This window comes from Schistocerca cancellata, chromosome 7, assembly GCF_023864275.1.
Source record: "Schistocerca cancellata isolate TAMUIC-IGC-003103 chromosome 7, iqSchCanc2.1, whole genome shotgun sequence".
Taxonomy (NCBI): domain Eukaryota; kingdom Metazoa; phylum Arthropoda; class Insecta; order Orthoptera; family Acrididae; genus Schistocerca; species Schistocerca cancellata.
In genome coordinates this window covers 502,772,020-502,784,373 of record NC_064632.1, presented here as the reverse complement: position 1 = coordinate 502,784,373, position 12,354 = coordinate 502,772,020, and the positions used below count along the sequence as shown (strand labels likewise).

Here is a 12,354-nt window from a genome sequence, read left to right as displayed (position 1 = left end):
TTGTGTGGGTATTCAGATTATTGCAGTAAACTACTGTTTTGACTTGAAAATGTTCATATCCGCCATGCGTTCTCATAACCCACGAAATTCTCCGGATGATCAGTAGCTCTTGTTTTTCAAGAGATGTGGTAATACGTTGTAAGATATGTCTCACTATGAGTACAGCAGTTTACTCGATATGTATTTCGTCCCTATGTGTTCTCACACTGTCTATAGCATTCCTCCGTTGCGCTGTCTAAATTCGTGTCTTAATAAAAAATGTATGCTGGAGGGAACGAACAGCACCGAAAGAGCAGTGGACGAATGTGATACTCAAGAATCAAGTAACTTACTAGTTTCGAGTCCAGGGATAGCAGAAAGTCCGTGGTTTATCATAAAAAACGAATCAATTAAGATAACGGCGAATTAGGCGATTATAGCCAGTTAGAATATGTGCAGTCAGAAAAAGGAGTGCTCGGTATTCAGTTACCAACACATCTCAGGATTACTTGAAATAAAAATTAGTAGACTGCTGTTGCCCGTATATGTGCATCAGTTAGCTGTTTAAATACCGGTTCGTTGGCATTGCTATTTAATTCGCGGATGGTTCCGTTAAGTACGTTTTGTGATGAATTAGGCCGTATATCGGATATTAAACTATGTTTTAGGCTGCGTGTCGGATACTAAAATACTGTTTTGTACGCTCAAACGTCGGCAAATAAAACGCATAGGTGAAGAAACACATCAGACAACTTTGTTTGATATTTAGGTTTATAGGAATTCATAATGTTCAATTTATATTCTTTCGTATTGATATAGGAAACTTCTTAGAAAAATTCACGGCGCTATTCTTTTGGGTCAGACGACCTACAAAGAAACCATACCAAAACACAATCAACATCACAAATAAATTTAAGAAAAGACGTCTATAGTTTTAGGGACACCCATGAAGGGTGGAAGAAAGACTCACAAAGAAAATTTTACCGTCGTGAATACAGGTAAATTAAAGACCAGTTGGTTGATAGAAACACAGGAAAACCTGGAACGACTGAAAATCTCAGTAGGAGAAATTGAGGACCGAAAACAGTTTAGAAATAAAACAAGGAACAAGAAAATTTAACAAATGAGGAAAAGAGAGTGAAGCTGTGACTGGTTCAAGTTCATATGCTATCTTAAAGGGAAATAATCGAAAATAATAATAATAATGATAATAAAGCAAAGAAGTTTCTGACGTATAGCAATCGCAACCAGTTTTTGTGGCCCTTTACATATCTGAAGATAACACCTTGTTGCTTCTTCTACATTCATTTCGACAATTACCACGTTTTGAGTCAAAAACCGGACACTCAGCTAAACTACTTAGGAATGCAAATCGATGCGTAATCAGATGGAACACTTGGCTTCAGAATTTACGTCCTTTTAAAAAGATATCACATATCGATAATTCATACCTCAGTGGAAAACTCTTGAGTCAAGATAATATACAAGAATTAATAAAATGCCGTAAAATGCTTTTCAAATCGAAATTCCGAAACGCACGTAATTCACACAATTACGGGTACTAGCGTTACGTTTCGTTTTTTATAACACTAAAAAATATTTGGAATTGGAAAAGTCTTCTCCAGGAAAAGGCAACTTGAAATTGTAATCCAGTCTTTGTAAGTATCACATACACAGTGATCAAGTTCCTTAGGTTACAGCGAACGGAACGCTAATCTGTATTTATAGAAAATACGATCAATACACAGACGTGGAGATAATACATTAAAGTTACCAGCATTTACATTTATCCTAAATTGGAAGTTAGGAGTGACTTACATAAAGACCACCATATGTAAGAATTGTGTTGGCTTTGCGACATGTTTTGTCTCGGAAAAGCATAAAAAGGAGTCACTTGACTGATTTGTTGTGAGAAAGATGTGGCTTCTAATTTCTACGTACGTTAAAGTGTTGCGCAATTTTAGCACCCATGTTGAAACTATAATTTGTTCGTTACATCGGTGAACCAAGAAGCAACAGGTAAACTACGAAGATTACTGAAACTTATTAATTTGCTGCAATTAACATCATGAAATCCGTTAAGCAAATTCCTGCAAAGCTGCGATTACGGACTTGGAGACACTAACTACGTACTTTCGGCTTCTATGAGATCATCAAGAACAGAGCTAAGTATATTGTTGTCCCCCATTTTCTAGGTCATGAACGTTGTCTCTAGTGCAGAATAAACGTCAGGCGTGACGCTACCGAGAATTGAGAGGAGGTCACTGTGTTCACAATCGAAAATTTGCTCCACAGGATCATTCACACGAGGAGCAGAATCACTTTCCTTACTGCTACAACCTTCAAAATCATTTCCACCGGAGGGTGTTGCAATTATCTTCACTTTATACCAAACCGTACAAATACCTAGGATTGCTTCGAATGGTTGAACATTCTTGCACAAGCTGTTTCATGAGACTCGACCGTTAATGTTCGTGATCACTTCTTGGTCCACTGGCTGTCTCCTGTGATCCTGAGAAAGTCTTACAGCAGATTTAAACTTACAGTAACTTAAAATTTCTTTTCCATCGTAGAACAATACGTTTACATTTATCTGCCATCTTTATGGCACGTGGAAACAGTTCATAACTTCAGAAAATGCGATATTTTTAATGATTCCTTATAGAAGCTTATAGTGTCTGTCGGCGGATAGAAATATACTATCGACAGTGGATTTCTCTTGTAAATGTTTAGCAGTTTCATTATGTATCAACACAAAAGCAAGAATTCTGAAGGAAATCATCGCATTTGCTCTTACTATTGGCTTAATAACTGACAAGAAGACATTACGGGTGGCATTCTTCAATTGTATTCGTACTTACAGAATTTAAAAATGACTGCCTGAAAATGACTCTCCTAATGCCTTACGACGCATGTCTCAAAAAGTTTGAAAAAAAAATCGCTTTAAAGTGTAGTAGGTTGTTCACAACTTCGTCTGAATTCACAATTGTAAATACTATTTACCAAAAGTTTCGCTAAATGTTAATATGTAGCAACAATTTTACAGTTAGAAAATAAAAAATAACCCACAGAACATAGCACAACATGTGCTGAAACATTTCTGGGTGAAACAAAACAGATAAAAAGGTGTCTTGCATAAGGCGGAATTCCTCTTGCCAGACTGTAATGGTATAGTCGCTGGTTCGTATCTCGCAAGCAGCATACTTTCTTTTACTTTTTTAAATTCCTTATTCATTAATATGTTTATTAACAATTATGCAGTCATAATTAAAAGTAAGGAGATGTCTTTTTTAGGGTCTTTCTTAGGTTTTGACTCCATATTTGTTATTTAACATTGCTATTTGTTAATAAATACCGAATTAAGAAAAAGTGAGCAGTTAGTGAGGTTCTAACAAGCGACTTTACGATTAGAAACAGATTACGCTACGAGCTTCGCTGCAGACGAATGACGAATTCGTTAATAATGATCTACAAATGATTCGTACTTCCGTGCGTTTGGAAATCTAACCTTCAAAGGTGACTTTTTAGGCTATTTTTAGAGAATTACGTCGTACTGCTTTACGAAATTGATGTCTAGGCACTGACCTATGAATGCTATGTCTGAAAAACATTGGGGAGGGCCACTCCGTAAGGTACCCGTTGTGAATAGCAGTTTATCGACTTTTAGTTCGTAGGGAAAGGGCAGGGGAAGCAAGCAAATAAACAAACAGCCAGTTGTGGTGCGAGCGTTACAAGGGTGTATTTCTCGTATTTAGCTGAAAATGGAACGAGAACAAAGGAAAGCTATTTTAGGGAGGTTCGAGGGGGGACTGGTGCCTTCATTGTTGTCTGGCAGTAAAACATGAGTCACATGCTAAAGAGTATACACTAAACGGAAAATTCTTTTTAGCTGGAATATATCACGCATCCTTTTTTTAATTTTAGGTTTCCATATCTCAGTCGGTAAAAAAGGGACGCTTATGGGATCACTTTGTTCTCCGGATCTATCTGCCCATCAGTTAAGACCGCTTTTTCTCAGGAACGGGCAGAGGTATAAAGATGAAGTAATTTAAGCTTGTAAGTAAAAATAGTCAAAAGGTACGATCATATAGATCACATATTTTGATACTCACATACTTACTGATTAACTATGGACATACAGTAGGGCTTGGTGCTCCAGCGATAACGCGCGTATTTTGAAACCGAGAGGTTGCGGTATGGAATCTCCGTCGGTCCACAGATTTTTCGGTCTTTATTTTTAACTAACCTTCGCCTTTCAGTGAAGTGAGGAGCCGCCAGGAACAACATGTAGTTCGGCTTTTACGTTAAACTGCAGGTCTACTTTCTTCAGTTGGATAAATGGGGTAGTTTAGGGACACGCAAGTCGCCGAAGTGGCGACCAACGATGCCACACAGCCATAGGAAATTATTATTGTTGTTATTACTATCTGTTCATTTTATTATTTATTCATCTCTTTAACCTGATATGATTAGGACCATCAGACCATCTCCTAAATCGGACCAGCGGTTCTCGCATACTGTACCTTTTTTACTACAGTTTTAATATGACAAATGGTATTAGAATGATTTGAGTGTCTGAAGCGGCAAAGTGAGTAAATAATACTATTTTTTTTCTCACCACGAATTATTCTCCTGTGCCAACCTTTTCATATCGACGTAGCATTTCCAACCTACGGCAGTTATTCGCTGGATGTGTTACAATCTCTGTCCTCCTCTACAGTTTTTGCCCTCTACAGTTGCCTCCAGTACCTTGGAAGTTATTCACTAACGTCGTAGCAAATGTGCGGCTTGCCGAATGCTGTGCTCCAAACGTACATTCTCAGAAATTCCTTCCTCAAGCTAAGACCTATATTTGATACCAGTAGACCTTCGTGCATTTACCTTTCCTGAAGCCAAACTGATCGGCATCTAACAGATCCTCAGTTTTCTTCTCCATTCTTCTGTATATTATTCTTGTCAGCAACTTGGATGCATGAGCTATTAAGCTGACTGCACGATAGTTATCGCAATTGTCGCCTCTTGCAATCTTGCGAATTGTGTTGATAATGTTTTTCCAAAAGTCTCATGGTATATTGCCAGCCCCATACATTCTACACACCGACGTGAATAGTAGTTTTGTTGCCACTCCCCCCCCCCCCCCCCCATTAATTTAGAAATTCCAATAGAATGTTCTTCTGCCTTATTAAATTCAGATTATACTACTGGCTCTGGTATCTTTTCCCTGTCGACTCCTGTTTCTTATTCTGTCACATCCGATAAGTTCTCCTCCTCATAGAGGCCTTCAATGTACTCTTTCCACCCGTACACTCTCTCCTCTACATTTAACAGTGGAAATAGCCCTCGCATTCTCTTACCGCCCTTGTTGTTTGGACTCTTCTGTATGCTGAGTCAGTCCTTCCCGATAATCATTTCTTTTACGATGTCTTCACAGTTTTCATGTAACCATTTCAGTTTAGCTTTCTTGCACTTCCTCATTATTTCATTCCTTATATTACTTAATTTCCCTGACCATTTTTGTACTTCCTTCTCCCGCCGATCACCTGAAGTACTTCTTCTGCTACTTGTACCTACATTTTTCTCTGACTTCTTTGACTTGTTTTTAGATAGGTACATTCCTCTTCAGCTTAATGATCTACAAATGATTCGTACTTCCTTGCGTTTGGAAATCTAACCTTCAAAGGTGACTTTTTAGGCTATTTTTAGAGAATTACGTCGTACTGCTTTACGAAATTGATGTCTAGGCACTGACCTATGAATGCTATGTCTGAAAAACATTGGGGAGGGCCACTCCGTAAGGTACCCGTTGTGAATAGCAGTTTATCGACTTTTAGTTCGTAGGGAAAGGGCAGGGGAAGCAAGCAAATAAACAAACAGCCAGTTGTGGTGCGAGCGTTACAAGGGTGTATTTCTCGTATTTAGCTGAAAATGGAACGAGAACAAAGGAAAGCTATTTTAGGGAGGTTCGAGGGGGGACTGGTGCCTTCATTGTTGTCTGGCAGTAAAACATGAGTCACATGCTAAAGAGTATACACTAAACGGAAAATTCTTTTTAGCTGGAATATATCACGCATCCTTTTTTTAATTTTAGGTTTCCATATCTCAGTCGGTAAAAAAGGGACGCTTATGGGATCACTTTGTTCTCCGGATCTATCTGCCCATCAGTTAAGACCGCTTTTTCTCAGGAACGGGCAGAGGTATAAAGATGAAGTAATTTAAGCTTGTAAGTAAAAATAGTCAAAAGGTACGATCATATAGATCACATATTTTGATACTCACATACTTACTGATTAACTATGGACATACAGTAGGGCTTGGTGCTCCAGCGATAACGCGCGTATTTTGAAACCGAGAGGTTGCGGTATGGAATCTCCGTCGGTCCACAGATTTTTCGGTCTTTATTTTTAACTAACCTTCGCCTTTCAGTGAAGTGAGGAGCCGCCAGGAACAACATGTAGTTCGGCTTTTACGTTAAACTGCAGGTCTACTTTCTTCAGTTGGATAAATGGGGTAGTTTAGGGACACGCAAGTCGCCGAAGTGGCGACCAACGATGCCACACAGCCATAGGAAATTATTATTGTTGTTATTACTATCTGTTCATTTTATTATTTATTCATCTCTTTAACCTGATATGATTAGGACCATCAGACCATCTCCTAAATCGGACCAGCGGTTCTCGCATACTGTACCTTTTTTACTACAGTTTTAATATGACAAATGGTATTAGAATGATTTGAGTGTCTGAAGCGGCAAAGTGAGTAAATAATACTATTTTTTTTCTCACCACGAATTATTCTCCTGTGCCAACCTTTTCATATCGACGTAGCATTTCCAACCTACGGCAGTTATTCGCTGGATGTGTTACAATCTCTGTCCTCCTCTACAGTTTTTGCCCTCTACAGTTGCCTCCAGTACCTTGGAAGTTATTCACTAACGTCGTAGCAAATGTGCGGCTTGCCGAATGCTGTGCTCCAAACGTACATTCTCAGAAATTCCTTCCTCAAGCTAAGACCTATATTTGATACCAGTAGACCTTCGTGCATTTACCTTTCCTGAAGCCAAACTGATCGGCATCTAACAGATCCTCAGTTTTCTTCTCCATTCTTCTGTATATTATTCTTGTCAGCAACTTGGATGCATGAGCTATTAAGCTGACTGCACGATAGTTATCGCAATTGTCGCCTCTTGCAATCTTGCGAATTGTGTTGATAATGTTTTTCCAAAAGTCTCATGGTATATTGCCAGCCCCATACATTCTACACACCGACGTGAATAGTAGTTTTGTTGCCACTCCCCCCCCCCCATTAATTTAGAAATTCCAATAGAATGTTCTTCTGCCTTATTAAATTCAGATTATACTACTGGCTCTGGTATCTTTTCCCTGACGACTCCTGTTTCTTATTCTGTCACATCCGATAAGTTCTCCTCCTCATAGAGGCCTTCAATGTACTCTTTCCACCCGTACACTCTCTCCTCTACATTTAACAGTGGAAATAGCCCTCGCATTCTCTTACCGCCCTTGTTGTTTGGACTCTTCTGTATGCTGAGTCAGTCCTTCCCGATAATCATTTCTTTTACGATGTCTTCACAGTTTTCATGTAACCATTTCAGTTTAGCTTTCTTGCACTTCCTCATTATTTCATTCCTTATATTACTTAATTTCCCTGACCATTTTTGTACTTCCTTCTCCCGCCGATCACCTGAAGTACTTCTTCTGCTACTTGTACCTACATTTTTCTCTGACTTCTTTGACTTGTTTTTAGATAGGTACATTCCTCTTCAGCTTAACTGCCTACTGAGCTATTTCTTATCGCACTAATTATAGCTTCAGAGAAATTCAAGCGTATTTTTTCATTCCTTAGTACTTCGGTATCTCACTTCTTTACGCAATGGTTCTTCCTGACTAGCCTTTTAAATTGCCGCCAATTCTTCAGCGTTACCAAATTATGATCTGTGTCTATATCTGTTCCCGGATTCACCTTACAATCCACTATCTGATTTCGGTATCTGTGTCTGACCATGCTGTAATCTTATGTAGTGTAATGTAATCTAAAACTTCCTATATCTCCCGGCCTATTCCAAGTATACTTCCTCCTCTTGTGCTTCTTGGACAGAATATTCGCTATTACCATCTGAAAATTACCGCAGAACTCAATTAGTTTTTCTGCTCCCTTATTCCTAGAACCAAGCCCATACTCTCCCGTAACCCTTTCTTCTGCTCTTTCCCCTACAACTGCATTCCAGTCCCAAATAACTATTAGATTTTCATCTCGATTTACGTACCTAATTACCCGATCAGTATCTTCATATACTTCCTCTATCTCTTCACTTTCTGTTTGCGACGTCGGCATGTGTGCCTGATCTACTGTCCGTGCTGGTTTGCTGTTGATTCTGATGATAAGAACCATATCAGTGAACTGTTCATAGTAACTTACTCTGTGTCCTACCTTCATATTCATAACGAATACTACTGCCGTATACCATTTTCTGCTATTGTTGATATTACCTTATACTCCTCTGACTAGAAATCCTTGTCACCTTTCCAGTTAACTTCACTGACACCTACACATTCCACGTCCAGACTAGTAGAATGTTATCCTTTCGTTGGTTATTCTCTATGGTCACCTCCCATTTGGCAATTACATCCCGGAGATTCGAATGTGGAAGTAGTCCAGAGTATTTTGCCAATGACACTTTTTCAGTTATAGGCCACATGTCCTGTGGATAAACCTTATTCTTCTTAAATGCAGTGGTTTCCATTGACTTCTGCATCTTCATGCCGTTGATCATGGCCGATTCTTCCACGTGTTAAGGGCTGTTCCCACCCCAAGGCCAAGAGAGTGCACTGAACCTCAGTCCACTCCTCCGCTCTCTTTGACATGGCCGTTGAGATAATGATGGTGACTTCTTACGCAAGAAGTTTTCGGCTGCCATAGTAATAATAATAATAACTATTGTTATTATATTAATGATATTTATAACAATAAAAAGAATTTATAGGTGTACAAAATAGATGTTTTCTGATATAGCGACATCTGCAGAAAGGGAATTTAAGGACATTGCATCAGCTAAGAATACTGGGGAACGAGGAGTATCTGTTTGGAAGAAGGAAGCACAAGGGTAACGAGTGCATACGAGGACAATGGTAATCGTTATTGTTGTTTTGTCAGGTATGTCATTAACTGTCTTCTGAAGCTGTAGATGTTATTCAGTCCTGCAGTGTAATATGGAAAGTTATTGCAGAGTAGGGTTCCTGCTACTAAGGGGGATTTCGAGAAAGTGGCTGAACGATGGAGTGGGACAGAAACGATTTTGCTCTGGTGGGATCCGGTGTTTTTGCTATGTTGTTCAGATAAGAACGTTAAGGCCGAGGAGAGATATGATGGACAGTATTCGTTGATAAGACATTTTAGAAGAGAGAGGGTATGGAAATCTCTGCGCTTGTTTGCATGCATAGCTGTGCTTTTGATGATGAAGTATGATCAAGGATTCGAACATCACAAATATAACGAACACAGGCATCCATAACCTCTTCCAGGTGCCATGAACTTTCAGAAATGCCTAGGAGGATAACATCACTTAACCAATAATTGAAAGTTTAAGTTAAAAAATGAGTTATAACAGTCTTGATCATGGTCAAATGTTTACCGGTTTCGGTTAAAATGTGACCATCTTCAGACCATTTAAACTATGACGGTGAGCGGTGACGTGAACAGAGGAGGTGTTAGACTCTACGAACGCCAACTGCTGGTGAGTCGTAACATCACCTCAGTTCACCGCCATCGCTTACCGTCGTAGTTTATGGGCATATTGTGACCGAAGCGGGTAACCATCGTAAATATATATTTTATTGCTGTCAGGACCGTTTATAATCCATTTTAATGTATTTTCAGCCAGACCGCTGCTTCTCCACTAGAAATGTTTTCAAAAATTACACAAGTATACGTGTTTGTACAAGTTCCTTCTTTAGATAAAAAAGAATGCCTTTATTTTTGTGGGACATGGTGGGATGCTGATGCATTCTTGCACATTTGCAGTTAGGAGCTCAGTCCAATTTAGATTTTCATCAATTATTACTCCCAGACTTTTTGTTGAAGTTAATATATGTCCCATTTAGGGTTAAAGATAGTAGGGCGTAGAATGACCAGCCAGTACCGCTTTCGGTGGGGTGATTTTTAACCCTGTATCCTGCGGCCATTCTGATAGTTCACACAGGTCGGTAATGGGATTCTCGATAATTGTTTTCAGGTTTATAGGTTTTACACTTATATACAAATGGAGGTACTCGACGTATATGTAGTATTTGCAGTAGGACAAAACTGATGACATCATTTACATACAATGAAAAGAGATTAGTACGTAACAGAGTTCCTTGGAGAAGTCTGATACTAGCTGCCTCAACTGTAACTTAATGGTGCCAGACGTGACGCATTGCTGGCAAGACGTTAGGTATGAGCGTAACTATTGCACTGCAATTTACGTGAAATTTAGGCTGCAGTATAGGAAACTAAAGAAAAATTTGGAACAGGATAATAAGTAATAACTATGAAGTTTGCCGATGAAATTATAATTCTGTCAGAGACAGCAAAGAACTTGGAAGAGTAGTTGAACGGAATGGACATTGTCTTAAAAAGGAGGATATAAGACGAACATCAACCAAAGCAAAACAAGAATAATGTAATGAAGTCGAATTAAATCAGATTATGCTAAGGGAATCAGATTAGGAAACGAGATGCTTAAAGTAGCAGACGAGTTTTAACTGATGATGACCGAAGTAGAGTGGATATAAATTAGAGACTGGCAATAGAAAGAAAAGCATTTCTGAAGAAGAGATGTTTGTTGATATGGAATATAGATTTATGTGTTAGAAAGTCTTTCTAAAAGTATTTGTGTGTAGACAGAAAGAGAATAAAGCTTTCGAAATGTGCTGTTGCAGAAGAATGTTGCAGATAGATGTGTAGGGCATGCAATTAATGAGGAGGTACTGAACAGAAATGGGGAGACAAGAAATTTGTGCCACAGCTTGACTAGAAGTAGGGATCGATTGATAGCACACATTCTGAGACATCAAGGGACTACCAATTTAGTACTAAAGGGAAGTGTGTGTGTGTGTGTGTGTGTGTGTGTGTGTGTGTGGGAGGGGGGGGGTTAAATCGTAGAAATAAACCAAGAGATGAATACAGTAAGCAGAGTGAGAAGGATTGTAGGTATTCGAAGATAAAGAGGCTGGCACAGGATAGAGTAGAATGGAGAACTGCATCAAAACAGTCTTGGGACTGCAGACCCCAACAACTAACTATGCATTAATAAATCAGACTCTGACAACCGGTAGCTTTTTGCATACCAAATTTTTAGAATTGTTCTAGATGAATTTTACGTATTCTTCATTGATGATGTAACTCTCTCATTCACACACGCATTAATACACACTCGAGCTTACCTACGGCCGCTGCCAGAAACTGTGGCCACGTGGACCCCCACGTGTCGGCCTCTTTCGGCCACCCTGCAGGCGCCTTCCTGCTGGACACCGGGCCGATAGAGGGCCATCCTGAAGCGGTCGTCCTGAAGATGCCGTTTACTCCCCAGTCGTCAGCGACGCTGCACCATTTCTTTGCGTGTGATCTCATTGGCTTTAGCTCCTTAGCCGGAAGGTGGCTTTCTGCAGCTGCTTAAGTACCTGCATAAAACACCGCTGATAAGCCGCACCTGTTGGTCAGTATGTTTGTGCACAGTGAATGAGAGCATTAAGGTCGAGAATTAGTCACAGTTGCGGCTCTGTAATAACACACGTGCCAAGTATTGCTGCCACTCCACCACTCGGGAGGTTCGAGATGTGTGGGTTGTAAAAGGTAGGGAACTTTCTCCCATATCTTCGAAGCTATAACGGTATTTAATTCACTGGAACCAGAAAAATGATTTTACACTACTCTGCGAAACGTAAGGACGTGGTAGATAAAGTTCCATAGCATATTAGCTGCTAGGTGGAAATGGACGAGTATGTTGGCAACATCTCCAAGTTGGGCACAAAAAACTGGACGCCAGGTGTAACATCCCCTTGGAAAAATATAAAAATGACAGTGCCGATAAACTTCTGTGTTATTTGATTTTCAAACAGCTGAGCAAAACTGAACGTACTCAGACATTTCTCTCTTTACTTATTCTGATCATCACTAAACTGACACACAATATTTTTAGCGCAACGCAATCTGACTTTCAATAATCCCTGCAAAAGAATGGCCCTCAATAACAAAACCTATACCTTTCATGAATCACTTACCTCACAAAAATCATTGTTACTCGAACTACTGCAATACAGCGAGCGCCAATACTCCTAGACAAATAAAAGATTTTAACTACTGAAGACACTAACTACGGAT

The 12,354-nt window shown here is 39.5% G+C and overlaps 1 long non-coding RNA gene across 1 annotated transcript in view; it reads right to left on the bottom strand.

Moving 5' to 3' along the window:
* The window catches only part of LOC126092221 (uncharacterized), a 73,864-nt gene that overhangs the window by 25,344 nt on the left and 36,166 nt on the right, over window positions 1-12,354 (bottom strand). Inside the window, exon 2 of the long non-coding RNA XR_007521313.1 lies at window positions 11,418-11,654. This is a non-coding gene — a long non-coding RNA (uncharacterized LOC126092221). The remainder of the gene's footprint in view (window positions 1-11,417; window positions 11,655-12,354) is intronic.